Here is an 18,395-nt window from a genome sequence, read left to right on the forward strand (position 1 = left end):
GGGAGCTAGAAAGTAGGCCGATCTCTACGTGAAAGCTAGAAGCAGGCTAATCTCTATGGTCGAACTCTATGGTCGATCTCTATAGGCGAGCTAGAAAGCAGGCCGATCTCAACATGAGAGCTAGGAGTTGGCTGATCTCTATGGCCAAACTCTATGGCTGATCTCTATGGCCAAACTCTATGGCCAATCTCTATAGGTAAGCTAGAAAGCAGGCCGATCTCTATGTGAGAGCTAGCAGTAAGCTAATATCTATGGCCGAATTCTATGGCCGATCTCTATAGGCGAGCTAGGAAGCAGGCCGATCTCTATGGGAGAGCTAGGAGTAGGCTAATCTCTATGGCCGAACTCTGTAGTCGATCTCTATGGGCGAACTAGGAAGTAGGCCAATCTTTACGGAAGAGTCAGGAGCAGGTTAAACTCTATGGCCGAGCTCTATGGCTGATCTCTATGAGTAAGCTAGGAAGTAGGTGGATCTCTATGGGAGAGCAAAGAGCAGGCTAAATTCTATAGCCGAACTCTATGGCCAATCTCTATGGGCGAACTAGGAAGTAGGCCGGTCTCTACGGGAGAGCCAAGAGAAGGCTAAATTCTATTGTCGAACTCTATGGCCAATCTTTATGGGAGAACTAGGAAGTAGGCTGATCTTTACAGGAGAGCCAAGAGTAGGTAAAACTCTATGGCCGATCTCCATGGGTGAGCTAGGAAGCAAGGAGAGCTCTAGAGGGATCCGGGCATTAGGGTGCTAAAATATCCAGCTCCACTAATGTTAGATTTTTAGAAAGAGAATTAATCCCGGCCCTTAATTTTTGGAGATTAAATCTTCACCATCAGATTAGAATTGGTTAAAGTATTTGGGGTTTGATTTGATCTTCGCCATTAATCCTATTTGTAAGGATAAATCCTGGGCCATTGGATTAAAGTAATAAAGACCGATTTGGCACCTTTTATTCGCAACCCTTTGATTTATTTTATAAGGCATAATTCCCAAACATAGGATTAAAGAGAAAGGCTAAATTCTATAGCCGAACTCTATGGCCAATCTCTATGGGCGAACTAGGAAGTAGGTCGGTCTCTACGGGAGAGCCAAGAGAAGGCTAAATTCTATTGTCGAACTCTATGGCCAATCTTTATGGGAGAACTAGGAAGTAGGCTGATCTTTACAGGAGAGCCAAGAGTAGGTAAAACTCTATGGCCGATCTCCATGGGTGAGCTAGGAAGCAAGGAGAGCTCTAGAGGGATCCGGGCATTAGGATGCTAAAATATCCAGCTCCACTAATGTTAGATTTTTAGAAAGAGAATTAATCCCGGCCCTTAATTTTTGGAGATTAAATCTTCACCATCAGATTAGAATTGGTTAAAGTATTTGGGGTTTGATTTGATCTTCGCCATTAATCCTATTTGTAAGGATAAATCCTGGGCCATTGGATTAAAGTAATAAAGACCGATTTGGCACCTTTTATCCGCAACCCTTTGATTTATTTTATAAGGCATAATTCCCAAACATAGGATTAAAGAGAAAATGATAAAGAAGTCCTGGGTTAAATCCTTACCCTTAATTTTTTATCTCTTTAATTCTTAACCCTCAAATTTTGTCATTCTAAATCCAGACCTTTTATTTTCTTCATCTAGAATCCTGACCTTCCATCTTAGGACTCCCATTTCCTATAAATACTCAAAGTCTCCACTGTGGAAGGGGTCCCTTTTCAAAAAGTAGAGCTTAGAATTTAAGAAAGAGGCTCACTCTCCATAACCCGTCACTTCAAAATTGCCTTGGCTCCACCTCCAATCTTCACAAGTCAGAGTATACTTACCCCATCATTGCTTAGAGCCCCTTTGTAGGTAAAACTCTCGTCCTGTCTCTTTTAAAATTGGTAGTTAAGTTGCATCTCACATAAGCTAGAATCCAAGTTCTTTAATTATTTAAGTCATGCCGAACTCCTAAGGGAATAGGGTTAAGATCATCTTTTCCCTTTTTGTAAATATTACTGTTGTCATTTTATTGTGGTACTACATAAATATAATTTTCTCTTTTTTTTTTAATGGAAAACATTTCTTCTTTTATTTTAAAATAGCATTAGGAGTAGGATAATAATGGGTTGCACTTAGAATCTGGGCATAATAAAAAGAGAGAAGAGAGTTTGGTCATGATGATGAGAGATCAGAAATAATAAAAGCAAGATGCGGGTGGCGGGATGAGTTCGATTATGATGGTGAGAGATTGGAAATAGCGTATGCATAACAATAGTGCATTCTTGTCATTTTATATTATTTGATAAAAATGCTGCCCTAGGAGTTCAAGTCCTTCTCTATTTTTTTTGTTTTTCTAAATAATTATTTTTGAAGATTGGCCAATCCTTTTTTTATTTTTTTAATTTTTATTTATTTATATGTCTTAAACCTTACAATAATTTCATTTTAAGATATGATGTTCGGGAGAGAGTCCTTTCCTTGAATTCCCCCCCTTTTCCTAAAATTTTGCAAAATCTTTTTTTTTTTTTTTATAATAATTTCTTAAAAAAACATGGGTTCGGAGAGAACCAAGAGCAGACTAAACTCTATAGCCTAGCTCTATGGCCGATCTCTATGAGTAAGCTAGGAAGATGGCTGATCTCTGTGAGCAAGCTAGGAAGTAGGCCGATCTCTATGGGAGAGCTAGGAGCAGGCTAAACTCTATGGCCGAGCTCTATAGTCGATCTCTATGAGCAAGCCAGGAAGTAGGCCAATCTCTATGGGAGAGCCAGGAGCAGGCTAAATTCTATGATCGAACTCTATGGCTGATGGGTGTCGAATCCACCAGAAATTAAATTAACTTAAATCACCAATTATGAAATATTTTCTGCAGTAAGTGGTAAATCCAGGTCGAACCCTAGAGACTAAATTATTGGATTTTCGTGCAGTTGTGTAATGGAAAACGAAAGAAACAAAGATTGGGGGGGGGGGGGGGGGACGGGGGGTTTTGTAACACAAAATCAGAAGAAATCAGAAATTCAAAAACTAAATATGAAAATCTCAATTTAAACAAACTTCAGTCCAAGGTAATTCGCATTCCAATTGCATTGATTTGATCATAGACAAAAGAAATACAATTAGCTCTTATTGAATACTTAACGTAGATTTACCAAACAGCGAGGTAAACCCCTGACTTCACTATACTCATCAATTCGAGCCCAGCACTCTTGTTGACTCTAATTATTAACTGAGTTGGTATTAAGCAATCCTCATCAAATTAATAACTACTTTAAGAAGAGGAAGTAGTTAAGCTGAACAACAATTTATGAAGCATAAATCATTTAATCCACCCTATTGTTTTCTTAGGTTGTTATCGAAAACTGGAATCATAATCAATAAAACCTAATTGCTACTCTTATTCAATCTTACACAACAATTACGGATTATGAAGATGAACTAGCAATTGATCTCATCAAACAATTAACTAATAGGCCTTTTTAGCAAATCATTCAATAGATCAAAGACAAAGAAATCAGAAAACAATAGATATTCAAAAAGACATAAATTAAATTAAGAACCTGGTCTCACAAATCAAGCAAAAGAACTTGAATCCCTTGAACTGAATTAAAAACTTAGCCACTCATGTTCATGGCTTACAAAAAAAAAAAATAAAGAAGAATAAAGACAAAATCTAAAAGACGAATAGAGAGGCTATTGAATTCGGATCTGAAGGTGTGGAGGTGTCTTCGAAATGGTCCCTTGAGTCGGCTGCCGCCTCTTCTATTTATAATAAATGGTCTAGGGTTAGGTTTTTAGAGTCTCTGTCAAAAACTGCAACTGGAGCAAAATCAGGAAATTGATTGTCGACGGATACACGGCCCGTGTATCACTACACGGCCCAGGGCCGTGTAACTTACTGGAGCTGAATGATCATGTTTCGCATTGGCATAAAAAGTTACACGGGTCTCAAAGATTTACACGGGTCAAGTTACACGGCCCGTGTACTTTGTCTCTTCCTCGGTTCTCTGAATTTCTTCTGGCAGAATGTTACACGGGTCTGCGGTTGTGTTTACAAGACCCGTGTACTTTGTTTCTTTAACGCTTCTCAATCCTTCGACCTTTCCAAGCTTCCTTCCACACTTCTATGTTCTGGGACTTCACCAAAACCTTGAAAAATATAGCAAGAGCCAAATTAATGCTAATACTAACAATTTCTCCATTTAACACAATTATTTCAACAACTCTCTAAACATATGCCTAATAGATAATTATACTTTAATCAACTGAATTAGACATAAAGATATCCTAGAAACATTAAATTTGATGAAAGTAAAATTAATAAATTATGCACTTATCAAATTCCCCCACACTTATTCCATGCTTGTCCTCAAGCATGACTTAAATTCTCAATCAACTCCACTTAGAAGTTCCTTAACTTTACCCTATCACAACATTCTCTAACAAAAGATTAAAAATTTGAAATAAGAGGCAAGTGAGCTAATAACCATCACAAAAAATTCCATCAACACCATACCAATATATCATGTCACAACCCAACCTATGGGCCGGACCGGCACTAGGACCTGGGCCAGCCTAAAGCCCCCGAGGCCCGTAGTAAGCCTAACTGTTCATTAACCCAACTCTAAGGCCCATTTGGGCCCAAATTCAAGAAAACAAACGGACAGAGTCCGGCCATAAAATGGACTTTCCAAAGGGGAGTTTTCGACTCACCCGACCTGTAAACACAATATATAGTCAATTGGGGAGCTCAGCTCACCCTCCACATACTCATCAACATAATAATAAATGGGAGCTCAGCTCCCTCATCCAATCCATCAAACATGCATAGCATATTAAGTTTACAGGTCCCAAAATAATAATTAGTTTACAGACCCAAATCAAATAAACATTTCTAACACATGCGGAAATTCTAAGATTTAACAAGTTTATACAAACAGTAATAATTGACCTGCGAGGGAGAAAGCAGGTTAACCTCAAAAAAAGTATCCTCCTGTAGCCTGTAAAAATTTTTGAACAGGAGTGAGCGTTCGACTCAGAGAGTAAAATATCAATTTTAACCATAATCTCTATAACTATCTAAAACTAATGCAACCTGTGGAATGAAATGCAACATCAGCAATAAATTCACATCATAGCATCAAAAAGGTAATTTGGAGCACTCACGCACCCTGTAGCATCAATCATAATATATGGGGCCGATCCTATCTGACTCTCTTAAATCCAACTGGTGCCGTGAAGAACTCATTTCGGACTTTCACTTAATAACCAAATCGAGGTCCCAGAAGAACTCAAGCCGTGACTACCTCTCGAAGGATCGGGTCCCATGAAGAACTCAAGCGTGACTACGTCCTATCCATAGTCCACACCACATCACACGCACGCCAACGCACGCTGCTGCTCCAAATTACCGCAACAACATTCATGGCACTTTAACAGTTATCAATGCAACATAAATCGTGCCTAGAGTTTAACTACATAATTATATGCATATAAGTGATGCATGGGTATGCTGAACATATAATAATATCGAAATTACAATTAAAATTAATATTTTACTCACAGACTTGACGACAATCACTGTGGCGGCTGGGCGGAGAAAGAAGGTTGTCCCGGCTCACCTGACAATTATATTACAATTATTTAATACAATTGACTCAATACAATTCAAGAAAAGACCAATTACGTCCTAAGTCGTGCCGAAAATCCGGCAGAGTCTCCCCTATACCTAGGACCTATCCAACCTGCAAAATGGCTCAAAACACACTTCTATATTTACAATCCATATATCCACAGCTCAATCATATCACACAGCCCCTCCTGGGCCCATCAAATCAGTCATCCATCACAATACGTAAAATTTCAATTTAGTCCTTATTATTGATCATTTTGCAAAAACTGCCCAAACAAGCTCTAAAAATTCTAAAACTTTGCCCCGCGGTCCTTAGCAATATTATTAAGCTATGGCAAAAAGGATCGTAATTTTCTAAGCTACCACGAATATTTTATAGATTTTTAATCCTATTTAAGCACTAGAAAATTACGAAAAAACAAAGTTCGGGTTTACCTTTGCGATTCGACTTGAACGCGCTGGGCGTCGACAATGGGGCTAGCCAAAACCTCGGTCCAATTACGAGACTTTTCCGTGCAGTGCATGCGGCGAATTTCACAGACCCGGTCAACTGTCGAATTTCCGCGAATCGAGGATACCTACACGAAGCTCATAACACGGGGGTTAGTACATAAATTTTTCAGAATTTTCTAAGCTCATTAAATGCTCGGAAAAACACTACGAAGTTCCATGGGATTCACCGAAAAACGGTGTCGAAAAAATTTGAAATTTATGTCGTCGCGAAGCTCTCGACGAGTGGAGCGTGCTGGTACCCTCGGTTTTCTCGTGGGATTCACGGTTTTCGAGAAATCTAGCCCAAAAGTCGAAATGGGCTAAAATCTTCCCGAGTAAAAATCGGACAAACCGCTCAATGGATTTCGGCGTTCTTGGTGTCTATGGAAAGCTCTCGTCGAGTAGATGATTTTAGACACAAGACCCGGTCCAATTGGTGGCCGGATCGGCCGGATTTTGGCCGGAGCCAAGCAGCTGCGCGCGAGGAGGATCGTCGCGGTTTCCGGCCGTTAGCGGCCGTGTGGTGGGAGTGGCGGTGGCGCCGGTTGGTGAGGTGGGAGGTGGTGGCCGTAGGGAGGGAGGAGAGAGAAAAGAGAGAGAAGGGGAGAGGAGCGACGCGAGGAAGAAAAAAGGAAAGGAGCGGTCCGATTCGGCCGGTCCGATCGATCCGTTGATTCGGCGGTTCGATTCAATACAAAATTTTGAATTTTACTCTGCCTCGGGATAAACGAGGTCAAAAATTCTGAAAAATTCCAGAAAACTCAGAAAAATACGTAGACTCCAAATATATTTTTAGTTTTGCTACGTGGTCTTTAAATAAATTTTTAAAATTCATCAAAGTTTATATTTTCGGAAAATCGAACCCAATTTTTAAAATCCGAAAAATCTCAAAAAAATTCCTAAAATTTAAATAAAATTAAAATACCAAAAATGCTCATAAAATTTAAAATTTTGGGGTGTTACATATCAATAATTTTTCAACATAAAACAAAAGGCTTGAAATCAATTAAGCTCACACAATTAAAGTTCCATAAAATTTTAAGTCAATACACATACCAAAAGACAAGGCTAATTTATCAAGGCACAACAATTATAGTTCTTTGCAAATCTTAGGGGAGATAGAAATATTTTTTTTTATATATTTATATATATTTGAAATTGGTACTTCTCTCTTGTCACAGTTACTTTTTTTTTTTTTTTATTTCAACCGTCACTTTCAGAAAAGTACCTTGCTCATATCCTCGCTAGCTTTTGGCTTGAGAATCAACATGAGTTCATGAAGACCCCTGGTTAGTTTGCTTAACTAAAATAGCGGAGCAATTTTCAAGTTCAACATTTTATTTCCCCCAATTTATGTATCTACATATTATAAAGTGCCCTGATAGATTAAACAAAGTTCTAAAATATGCATGACACTAGTTTAAAGTACACATAACTAATCATTTCACTATGCAGAAACAAATTGCTATATGGTATGGGGAAGAGAGAAAATCCATCATTAAAGTTACCTTTACCTTGTCTAAAATTTCAAAAATTCAATCTAAAATAGAAAAGTTATTTCAACGACAAAGCACTTCTCTCCGAGAGTTAATCATGAATAAAACTTATAAGAACAAATTTTTTTTTGTTTTTTTTTTTTAAATTAAAGCAACAAATTTCTCCCAAAATTCTTGATGGGTGTCGAATCCACCAGAAATTAAATTAACTGAAATCACCAATTATGAAATATTAACTGAAATCCCAAAATCCTTTTCTGAATTATTGGATTTTCGTACACTTGTGTAATGGAAAATGAAAGAAACAAAGATTTGGTGGGGAGGGGAGGGGGGTTTTGTAACAAAAAATTAGAAGAAATCAGAAATTCAAGAACTAAATATGAAAATCTCAATTTAAACAAACTTCAGTCCAAGGTAATTCGCATTCCAATTGCATTGATTTGATCATAGACAAAAGAAATACAATTAGCTCTTATTGAATACTTAACGTAGATTTACCAAACAGCGAGGTAAACCCCTAACTTCCTTATACTCATCAATTCGAGCCCAACACTCTTATTGATTCTAATTATTAACTGAGTTGGTATTAAGCAATCCTCATCAAATTAATAACTGTTTTAAGAAAAGGAAGTAGTTAAGCTGAACAACAATTTATGAAGCATAAATCATTTAATCCACCCTATTGTTTCCTTAGGTTATTATCAAAAACTGGGATCATAATCAATAAAACCTAATTGCTACTCTTGTTCAATCTTACACAATAATTACAGATTATGAAGATGAACTAGCAATTGATCTTATCAAACAATTAACTAATGGGCCTTTTTAGCAAATCATTCAATAGATCAAAGACAAAGAAATCAGAAAACAATATATATTCAAAAAGACATAAATTAAATTAAGAACTTGGTCTCACAAATTAAGCAAAAGAACTTGAATCTCTTAAACTGAATTAAAAACTTAGCCACTCATATTCATGGCTTACAAAAAAAAAAAAAAAAAAGAAGAATAAAGACGAAATCTAAAAGACGAATGGAGAGGCTGTTGAATTCGGATCTGAAGGTGTGGAGGCGTCTTCAAAATGGTCCCTTGAGTTAGCTGCTGCCTCTTCTATTTATAATAAATGGTTTAGGGTTAGGTTTTTAGAGTCTCTATCAAAAACTGCAACTGGAGCAAAATCAGGAAACTGACTGTCGACGGATACATGGCCCGTGTATCACTACACGGCTCAGGGCCGTGTAACTTACTGGAGCTGAATGGGCATGTTTGGTATTGGCACAGAAAGTTATACGGGTCTCAAAGATTTACACGAGTCAAGTTACACGGCCCGTGTACTTTGTCTCTTCCTCGGTTCTTTGGATTTCTTCTGGCAGAATGTTACATGGGTCTGCAGTTGTGTTTACACGACCCGTGTACTTTGTTTCTTTAACACTTCTCAATCCTTCGACGTTTCCAAGATTCCTTCCACACTTCTATGTTCTGGGACTTCACCAAAACCCTGAAAAATACAGCAAGAGCCAAATTAATGCTAATGCTAACAATTTCTCCATTTAACACAATTATTTCAACAACTCTCTAAACATATGCCTAATAGATAATTATACTTTAATCAACTGAATTAGACGTAAAGATATCCTAGAAACATTAAATTTGATGAATGTAAAATTAATAAATTATGCACTTATCAAATTCCCCCACACTTATTCTATGTTTGTCCTTGAGCATGACTTAAATTCTCAATCAACTCCACTTAGAAGTTCCTTAACTTTACTCTATCACAACATTCTGTAACAAAATATTAAAAGTTTGAAAGAAAAGGCAAGTAAGGTAATAACCATCACAACAAATTCCATCAATACTATACCAATATATCAACAATTTTTCAACACAAAACAAAAGGCTTGAAATTAATTAAGCTCACAATTAAAGTTCCATAAAATTTTAAGTCAATACACATACCAAAACACAAGGCTAATTTATCAAGGCACAGCAATTATAGCTCTTTCCAAATCTTAGGAGAGATAGAAATGCCCTTTTTTTTTATATTTATATATATTTGAAATTGGTACTTCTCTCTTGTCACAGTTACTCTTTTTTTTTTTTTTTTTAACCGGCACCTTCAGAAAAGTACCTTGCTCATATCCTCACTAGCTTTTGGCTTGAGAATCGACATGGAGTTCATGAAGACCCTTGGTTAGTTTGCTTAACTAAAATAGCGGAGCAATTTTCAAGTTCAACATTTTATTTCCCCCAATTTATGCATCTACATATTATAAAGTGCCCTGATAGATTAAACAAAGTTCTGAAATATGCATAACACTAGTTTAAAGCACACATAACTAATCATTTCACCATTAAATCGAGCCTAAATGATTTATGCAGAAACAGATTGCTATATGGTATGGGAAAGAGGGAAAATCCATCATTAAAGTTACCTTTACCTTGCCTAAAATTTCAAAAATTCAATCTAAAATAGAAAAGTTATTTCAAAGACAAAGCACTTCTCTCCGAGAGTTAATCATGAATAAAACTTATAAGAACAAATTTTTTTTTTGTTTTTTTTTTAAATTAAAGCAACAAATTTCTCCTCCCCCACACTTAAAACTTACATTGTCCCCAATGTAAAGTCCAAATGCAAAAGAAAAGAAAAAATGCTAGAAAATAAAATAAATTAAGGAAAAGAAAATAAATCTGATTGTGGCTAACAAGCCACCCATGGGTTGCCTCCCAAATAGCGCTTTGTTTATCGTCGTTAGCTCGACATGGCAAAGCTCCTTAATCCTCATAAATTGGGTTACTCAATTTGAGCTCCTCCACTGTATGCTCCTGAAACCCTTCATAAAATGGCTTGAGTCTATGACCGTTGACCTTGAACACCTTATTAGTTCCTAAACTTTGAATTTCAACTGCTCCATAAGGAATCACATTAGTAACAACAAAGGGTCCAATCCAACGAGAACGCAACTTACCAGGCATCAGCTTCAATCTGGAATTATACAATAAAACTTTTTGTCTAATCACAAACTGCTTCCTTGGTATTAGTTTGTCATGGAATGCCTTGATCTTTTCTTTATAGATCTTAGAATTCTCATAAGCCTCAAGTCGAATTTCTTCTAATTCCTGCGATTGTAATCTTCTTTCCACACCAGCAGTATCCAAATCCAAATTACATTATCTAACAGCCCAATAAGCCTTATGTTCTAACTCTACAGGAAGGTGACACAACTTACCAAATACCAATATGAAGGGGGACATACCTATGGGTGTCTTATAAGCAGTCCTATAAGCCCACAATGCATCATCAAGTCTAAGGCTCTAATCTTTTCTATTTGGCTTCACTGTTTTTTCCAAAATAGACTTGATCTCTCTATTAGACACCTCTGTTTGCCCACTTGTTTGACGATGATAAGCTGTAGATATTCTATGGAAAACACCATATCTCCTCAACAATGCCTCAACAGTTCTATTACAAAAATGTGTGCCCCGATCACTGATTATTGCTCTAGGAACTCCAAACCTGCTAAAAATGTTTGAATTGATAAAACCTACGACAGCTTTAGAATCATCAGTCCTGATGTCTTTGGCTTCCACCCATTTCGAAATATAATCAACAGCAAATAATATATAAACAAAGCCAAAAGAAGAAGGAAATGGACCCATAAAATCAATACCCCACACATAAAAAATCTCACAAACAAGTATTGGATTTTGAATAATCTCATTCCTATGGGTTAAACTTCATGTTCTTTGACATTGTTCACAATTTTTGCATCAAATATGAATCACGAAATATAGTGGGCCAGTAAAAATCACAGTCTAATATTTTTCTACCTGCTCTCTTGGGTCCAAAATGACCTTCACATGCATAGGCATGACAAAAAGCAAGAGTAGATTGAATCTCATTATCAGGAATACATCTCCTAATAATTTGATCTGAACAAAATTTCCACAAATACGGGTCATCCCAGACATAATACTTAGTCTCACTTTTCAATTTCTCTTTCTTAGCTCTACTCAAATCAAAAGGCATAACTTTAGTAACCAAATAATTCACCAAATCAGCATACCAAGGGATCATACTTTACAATTTAAATAACTGCTCATTAGGAAAAAAGTTCCTGCAAAGGAAGTGGATCTTCTTGTGTCACTAACCTGCTCAAATGATCTGCTATCAGGTTCTCAGCTCCTTTCTTATCTTTGATTTGAAGATCAAATTCTTGTAGCAGAAGGATCCATCTAATTAACCTTGGTTTTGCTTCCTTCTTTGCCAAGAGATACTTCAATGCTGCATGATCAGAGAAGATAATTATTTTAGAAGTAAGCAAATATGATCGAAATTTATATAAAGCAAAAACTATAGCCAAAAATTCTTTTTTAGTCGTAGAATAATTGCACTGAGCTGAATTGAGTGTTTTGGATGCATAATAAATCACATGAAAGAGCTTCCCAACACGCTGCCCTAAAACTGCTCCCATTGCATAATTACTCGCATCACACATAATTTCAAATGGTATAGTCCAATCAGAAGCCTGGATAATAGGGGGTGATGTCAATGCAGATTTTAATTTGTCAAAAGCCTCCTTGCACTCTTCACTGAACTCAAAAGAAACATCTTTTTGCAAGAGTCTAGACAAAGGCAATGCTATCTTAGAGAAATCCTTAATGAACCTGCGATAGAAACTTGCATGACCAAGAAAAGAGCGTACTTTCCTCACATATGTGGGGTAGGGTAAGTTCACAATTAAATCAATTTTAGATTTATCCACCTCAATAACCCTATTAGAGACAACATGACCCAAAACAATCCCCTGTTTCACCATAAAATGACACTTCTCATAATTCAAAATAAGATTTTTCTCTATGCATCTCTCAAGAACAGAATTTAAATGATGTAAACATGCATCAAATGAATCACCATACACAGTAAAATATCCATGAACACCTCAATGCATTTATCAATGTAATATGAAAATATGCTCATCATGCATCTCTGAAATGTGGCAGGTGCATTACAAAGCCCGAAGGGCATCCTTCTAAAAACAAAAGTTCCAAAAGGACAAGTGAAGGTAGTCTTCTCTTGATCCTCCGGTGCAATCACAATTTGATTATACCCAGAAAATCCATCGAGAAAACAAAAATAAGGCTTACCTGCTAACCACTCAAGCATCTGATCAATGAATGGTAGTGGGAAGTGGTCCTTGTTGTTGAATTCAGCTTGCGGTAGTCTATACGCATTCACCATCCACTCTGAATCCTTGTTGGAACAAGTTCATTATCTTGATTTGTTACCACAGTGACTCCTGATTTTTTTGGCACTACTTGGACTGGACTGACCCATTTGCTGTCTGAAATTGGGTAAATAACTCCTGCATCCTGTAGCTTTAAAATCTCCTTCTTTACAACCTCTATCATTTGTGGGTTCAACCTCCTTTGAGCTTCTCTACTTGGCTTAGCCTCATCCTCCATTAAAATCCTGTGCATGCACACTGATGGATTTATACCTTTGATGTCAGCTATTGTCCATCCAATTGCTTCCTTGTGTAGTTTCACAACTCTAGTCAATCTGTCTTCTTGAATCTTTATTAAATTAATTGAGATGATAACTGGAAGTGTCTCATTGTCTCCCAAGTAAACATATTTCAAATCCTCAGGAAAAGGCTTGAGTTCAAGAACTGGTGCCTGCACCGCAGAAGGTAATAATTTTATGTGAGATACAGGTAAGTCAATCTTTGATACTCCATACCTTTTTTGAACAGGAGGTAATGACAGCAATGCCATTACTGCCTCTTGAACCTCTACACTTAATGGTTGATTGGTACTAATTTCTTGAATTCCTTCACTAATCACCACTTCTAACCCATCCTCCATGCTTAACTCAAAAACATCCTGCACAATTGTATCAATAACATCAATAGAAAAAACAAAATGGTCATCAGCAGGATACTTCATGGCATCAAAGATATTAAATTTGACAGTCTCTCCATCAAATTCCATAGTTAGGGTACCATCATCCACATTAATTTTCGTCTTGGCAGTCTTTAGGAAAGGTATTCCAAACAAAATCAAAGTGAACTTTGATGTGGGAACACTATCCTCCATATCCAGAATGTAAAAATCTGTAGGAAAAATCAATTCTCCAACCTGCACCAACACATCCTCAACTACTCCCAATGGGTAAGCATTAGAATGATCAACTAACTGAATAGTGACACTGGTTTCTTTCAAAGGACCCAAATTTAAAGTTTGAAAAACTGAATTTGACATAACATTAATAGATGCTCCTAAATCTGCCATTGCACGTTCAAATTTAGAATCACTTATTCTGCAGGGAATAGAAAATGAACCTGGATCCTTACACTTAGGGAGTAATTTTTGCTGAATTAATACTGACACATTTTCCCCCACACTGATCTTCTCATTATTCCTCAACTTGTGCTTTGTAGTGCATAGTTCCTTAAGGAATTTAGCGTACTTGGGAACTTGTTTGATTGCATCAAGTAAAGGTATATTCACCTCCACCTTCCTGAAAGTCTCAAAAATTTCTTTCTCTTGTTCTTCTTTCTTAGTCTTGGCCAACCTACAGGGAAATGGAGGAAGAATAGAATTATTAACCTTATTCAGTTTGGGTTCAGTAGTTACCTCAACTTCAGGAACTTCAGACTCTTTTGCTCCTTGCTTCTTCTTTTTTATTGACTCATGTGGAGTCTGGTTATCAACTTCTTTCCCACTTCGTAACACTATAGCACTCATGTGGAGCTTTCCAGAACCTTGAGCTTCCAGCTTACTCACAGATGAGGCTAACTGACCAATCTGCCTCTCTATGTTTTGAATGTTATTTTTGGTCTCCTGTTGAAACTGCTGTGTATTGTTAGCCAAGGCCTTAACAATTTCATCAAGTGAAATACTTTGATTTGAGGGAGGCAGAGGGTGAGGTGGTTGTGGTTGATTCAGTTGTGGTCTTTGCTGTTGGTATCGGTTTTGCACCGGTTGATTCCCATAACTCAAATTGGGATGATCTCGCCATCCTAGATTATAAGTACTAAAATAGGGATCATACATGCGTTGTGGCTGTCCATAATGTCCTACTGCATTAGCATGTTGCATTGATTCATCCTCTTGTAACGCAAGACACATGTTAGTAGCATGACCCAAACCCGAATAAATTCCACATACCTTAACAGTTTGCATGTTCCCTATAGCCAATTGCCTTACCAAAGAAGTTAAATAAGAAATTTGTTTCTCCAGGTTAGATGTACTTACTTCATTAACCTTCATAGGTGTGTGATCCATTCTCATTCCAAACTGCTGAGAATTTGCTGCCATGTTAGCAATCAACCTCCTTGCCTCTTTTGGTGTCTTGTCAACCAAAGCTCCTCAACTAGCAGCATCTATCATACTGCGGTCCATTGGTAGAAGTCCCTCATAGAAATACTGAATCAATAGCTGCTCACTTATTTGATGATGGGGACAACTTGCACACAGCTTCTTAAATCTCTCCCAGTACTCATACAAGCTCTCTCCACTGTACTGCCGGATTCCACAAATTTCTTTTCTTATGTTGACAGCACGGGAAGCAGGAAAAAACTTCTCTAGAAATATCTGCTTCATCCCATTCCATGAGTTGACGGATCCAAAAGGAAGGTAATACAACCAATCCTTAGCTGTGCCCTCCAGTGAGAAAGGGAAAGCGCGAAGCTTGATCTGATCTTTTGAAACTCCTTGAGGTTTCATGCTGGAACACACAACATGAAATTCTTTTAAATGCTTATGTGGATCCTCACCTGCAAGACCATGAAACTTAGGCAACAAATGGATTAGTATAGATTTCAATTCAAAAACAACATTTAAAGCAGGGTATTGAATATACAAAGGCTATTGGTTTAGATCAGGAGCAGCCAACTCTTTCAAAGTTCTAGCAGCCATGGTTTCGTTTTCGAAATTTGACTCTGAATCCGAATCCGTACCCGAACTTAGCTCCTTTAGAGATTGGACTCCTTAAGATGAACTCGGAATCAGCCTACCTTGCATAGCCAATTTTCTCAGCTGTTTAGCTATTTTTTCTACTTCTGGATCAAAGATCAACTCACCAGATTGAGAAGTTCTTGTCATAAACAAAAAAAATTAAAGTAAAAACAGAAAAATGCTTCAAAACCCTAGAAAACAATTGAATTTAGCCCCAAGAGCATGGGGCCAAAGAATCCAATGGATTCATTGGTCTTGATCAGAGCGTCATTTCCTTCAAAATAGGTATGGGCCACCCTCCAAATTCAACTAAAATTCTTAATGAATAGTAACACCATAATTTTTTTTTTCGAAACCTGAAAATAGCAACACTTCACAAACAAATTTAATAACAGAATACACAAAACATAAATTCCAATAAATTTCAGTCCCTGACAATGGCGCCAAAATTCTGGATGGTGTCGAATCCACCAGAAATTAAATTAACTGAAATCACCAATTATGAAATATTTTTTGTAGTAAGTGGTAAATCCAGGTCGAACCCTAGAGACTAAATTATTGGATTTTCGTGCACTTGTGTAATGGAAAACGAAAGAAACAAAGATTGGGGGGGGGGAGGGGGGTGTTTGTAACACAAAATCAGAAGAAATCAGAAATTCAAGAACTAAATATGAAAATCTCAATTTAAACAAACTTCAGTCTAAGGTAATTCGCATTCCAATTGCATTGATTTGATCATAGACAAAAGAAATACAATTAGCTCTTATTGAATACTTAACGTAGATTTACCAAACAGCGAGGTAAACCCCTGACTTTCTTATACTCATCAATTCGAGCCCAGTACTCTTATTGACTCTAATTATTAACTGAGTTGGTATTAAGCAATCCTCATCAAATTAATAACTGCTTTAAGAAAAGGAAGTAGTTAAGCTGAATAACAATTTATGAAGTATAAATCATTTAATCCACCCTATTATTTTCTTAGGTTATTATCGAAAACTGGGATCATAATCAATAAAACCTAATTGCTACTCTTGTTCAATCTTACACAACAATTATGGATTATGAAGATGAACTAGCAATTAATCTCATCAAACAATTAACTAATAGGCCTTTTTAGCAAATCATTCAATAGATCATAGACAAAGAAATTAGAAAACAATAGATATTCAAAAAGACATAAATTAAATTAAGAACCTGGTCTCACAAATCAAGCAAAAGAACTTGAATCCCTTGAACTGAATTAAAAACTTAGCCACTCATGTTCATGGCTTACAAAAAAAAAATAAAGAAGAATAAAGACGAAATCTAAAAGACGAATGGAGAGGCTGTTGAATTCGGATCTAAAGGTGTGGAGGCGTCTTCAAAATGGTCCCTTGAGTCGGCTGCTGCCTCTTCTATTTATAATAAATGGTCTAGGGTTAGGTTTTTAGAGTCTCTGTCAAAAGCAGAATCGAGCAAAATCGAAAGCGATCAGCGGATACATGGCCCGTGTATCACTACACGGCCCAGGGCCGTGTAACTTACTGGAGATGAATGGGCATGTTTCGCATTGGCACAGAAAGTTACACGAGTCTCAAAGATTTACACGGGTTAAGTTACACGGCCCGTGTACTTTGTCTCTTCCTCGGTTCTCTAGATTTCTTCTGGCAGAATATTACACGGGTCTGTGGTTGTGTTTACACGACCCGTGTACTTTGTTTCTTTAATGCTTCTCAATCCTTCGACCTTTCCAAGCTTCCTTCCACACTTCTATGTTTTGGGACTTCACCAAAACCCTGAAAAATGCAGCGAGAGCCAAATTAATATTAATGCTAACAATTTCTCCATTTAACACAATTATTTCAACAACTCTCTAAACATATGCCTAATAGATAATTATACTTTAATCAACTGAATTAGACATAAAGATATCCTAGAAACATTAAATTTGATGAAAGTAAAATTAATAAATTATGCAGTTATCAATGGCCGATCTCTATGGCGAACTAAGAAGTAGGCCGATCTCTACCGGAGAGCCAAGAGCAGGTTAAACTCTATGGGTGAACCCCTCCTCCCTATAATTTTGCAAAATCTTTTTTCATGCTAAATTCCAAAAAATATGAGTTCGGGAGAGTGTCCTTTCCTTGAACCCTACCATTATAAAATTTTGCAAAATCTTTTTCGATAATAAATTTTCAAAATATGGGTTCGAGAGAGAGTCCTTTTCTTGAACCCCTCCTACCAAAAATTTTGCAAAATCTTTTTTTTTATAATAATTACTTTAAAAAATATGGGTTCGGAGAGAGTCCATTCCTTGAACCCCTCCTTCCCAAAATTTTATAAATTATTTTTTATAATAATTTCTTTAAAAAATATGGGTTCGGAGAGAGTCCTTTCCTTGAACCCCTCCTTCCTAAAATTTTACAAATTTTTTTTTTTTTAAAATATGGGTTTGGGAGAGAGTCCTTTGCTTGATCCTCCATAATTTTTCTTCCCCTTTTTATAAACATCACTCTTTATAAATGTGGGAGATCGGAAGAGAGTTCTTTCTTGGAAACTCTACCATTTTACTTCTTTTTATAAAGCTCATTCTTTACAAATACGGGAGATCGGGACAGAGTCCTTTCCTTGAAATCCCTGATATTAATTTATTTTTACAGAAATCTTATGAACTCTTATTTTTAACAAAATTTATCAAACACATTCCAATATTAGATTTGCGGGAGAGTCCTTCCAAGAACCCCGAATTTTATATTAGGACCCGATGGAGAGTCCTTCTCGAAGTCCTCATGCTTATATTATTAAGGGAGAGTTCTTCCTTCAGTTTGGCTTAATCAAACAAATACCATAGTTCCAAAATATTA

At 36.8% G+C, this 18,395-nt stretch overlaps 1 non-coding gene across 1 annotated transcript; it reads left to right on the forward strand.

Annotated features, from left to right (window-relative positions):
* The first annotated feature begins 15,040 nt into the window (after nucleotides 1-15,040).
* On the forward strand, nucleotides 15,041-15,147 carry LOC131178088 (small nucleolar RNA R71). The gene has a single exon (XR_009147221.1). It is a non-coding gene; the product is annotated as a small nucleolar RNA R71 (small nucleolar RNA).
* Nucleotides 15,148-18,395: the final 3,248 nt, after the last annotated feature.

The sequence above is a fragment of the Hevea brasiliensis genome, chromosome 2 (assembly GCF_030052815.1).
Source record: "Hevea brasiliensis isolate MT/VB/25A 57/8 chromosome 2, ASM3005281v1, whole genome shotgun sequence".
In the NCBI taxonomy this organism is placed as follows: Eukaryota; Viridiplantae; Streptophyta; class Magnoliopsida; order Malpighiales; family Euphorbiaceae; genus Hevea; species Hevea brasiliensis.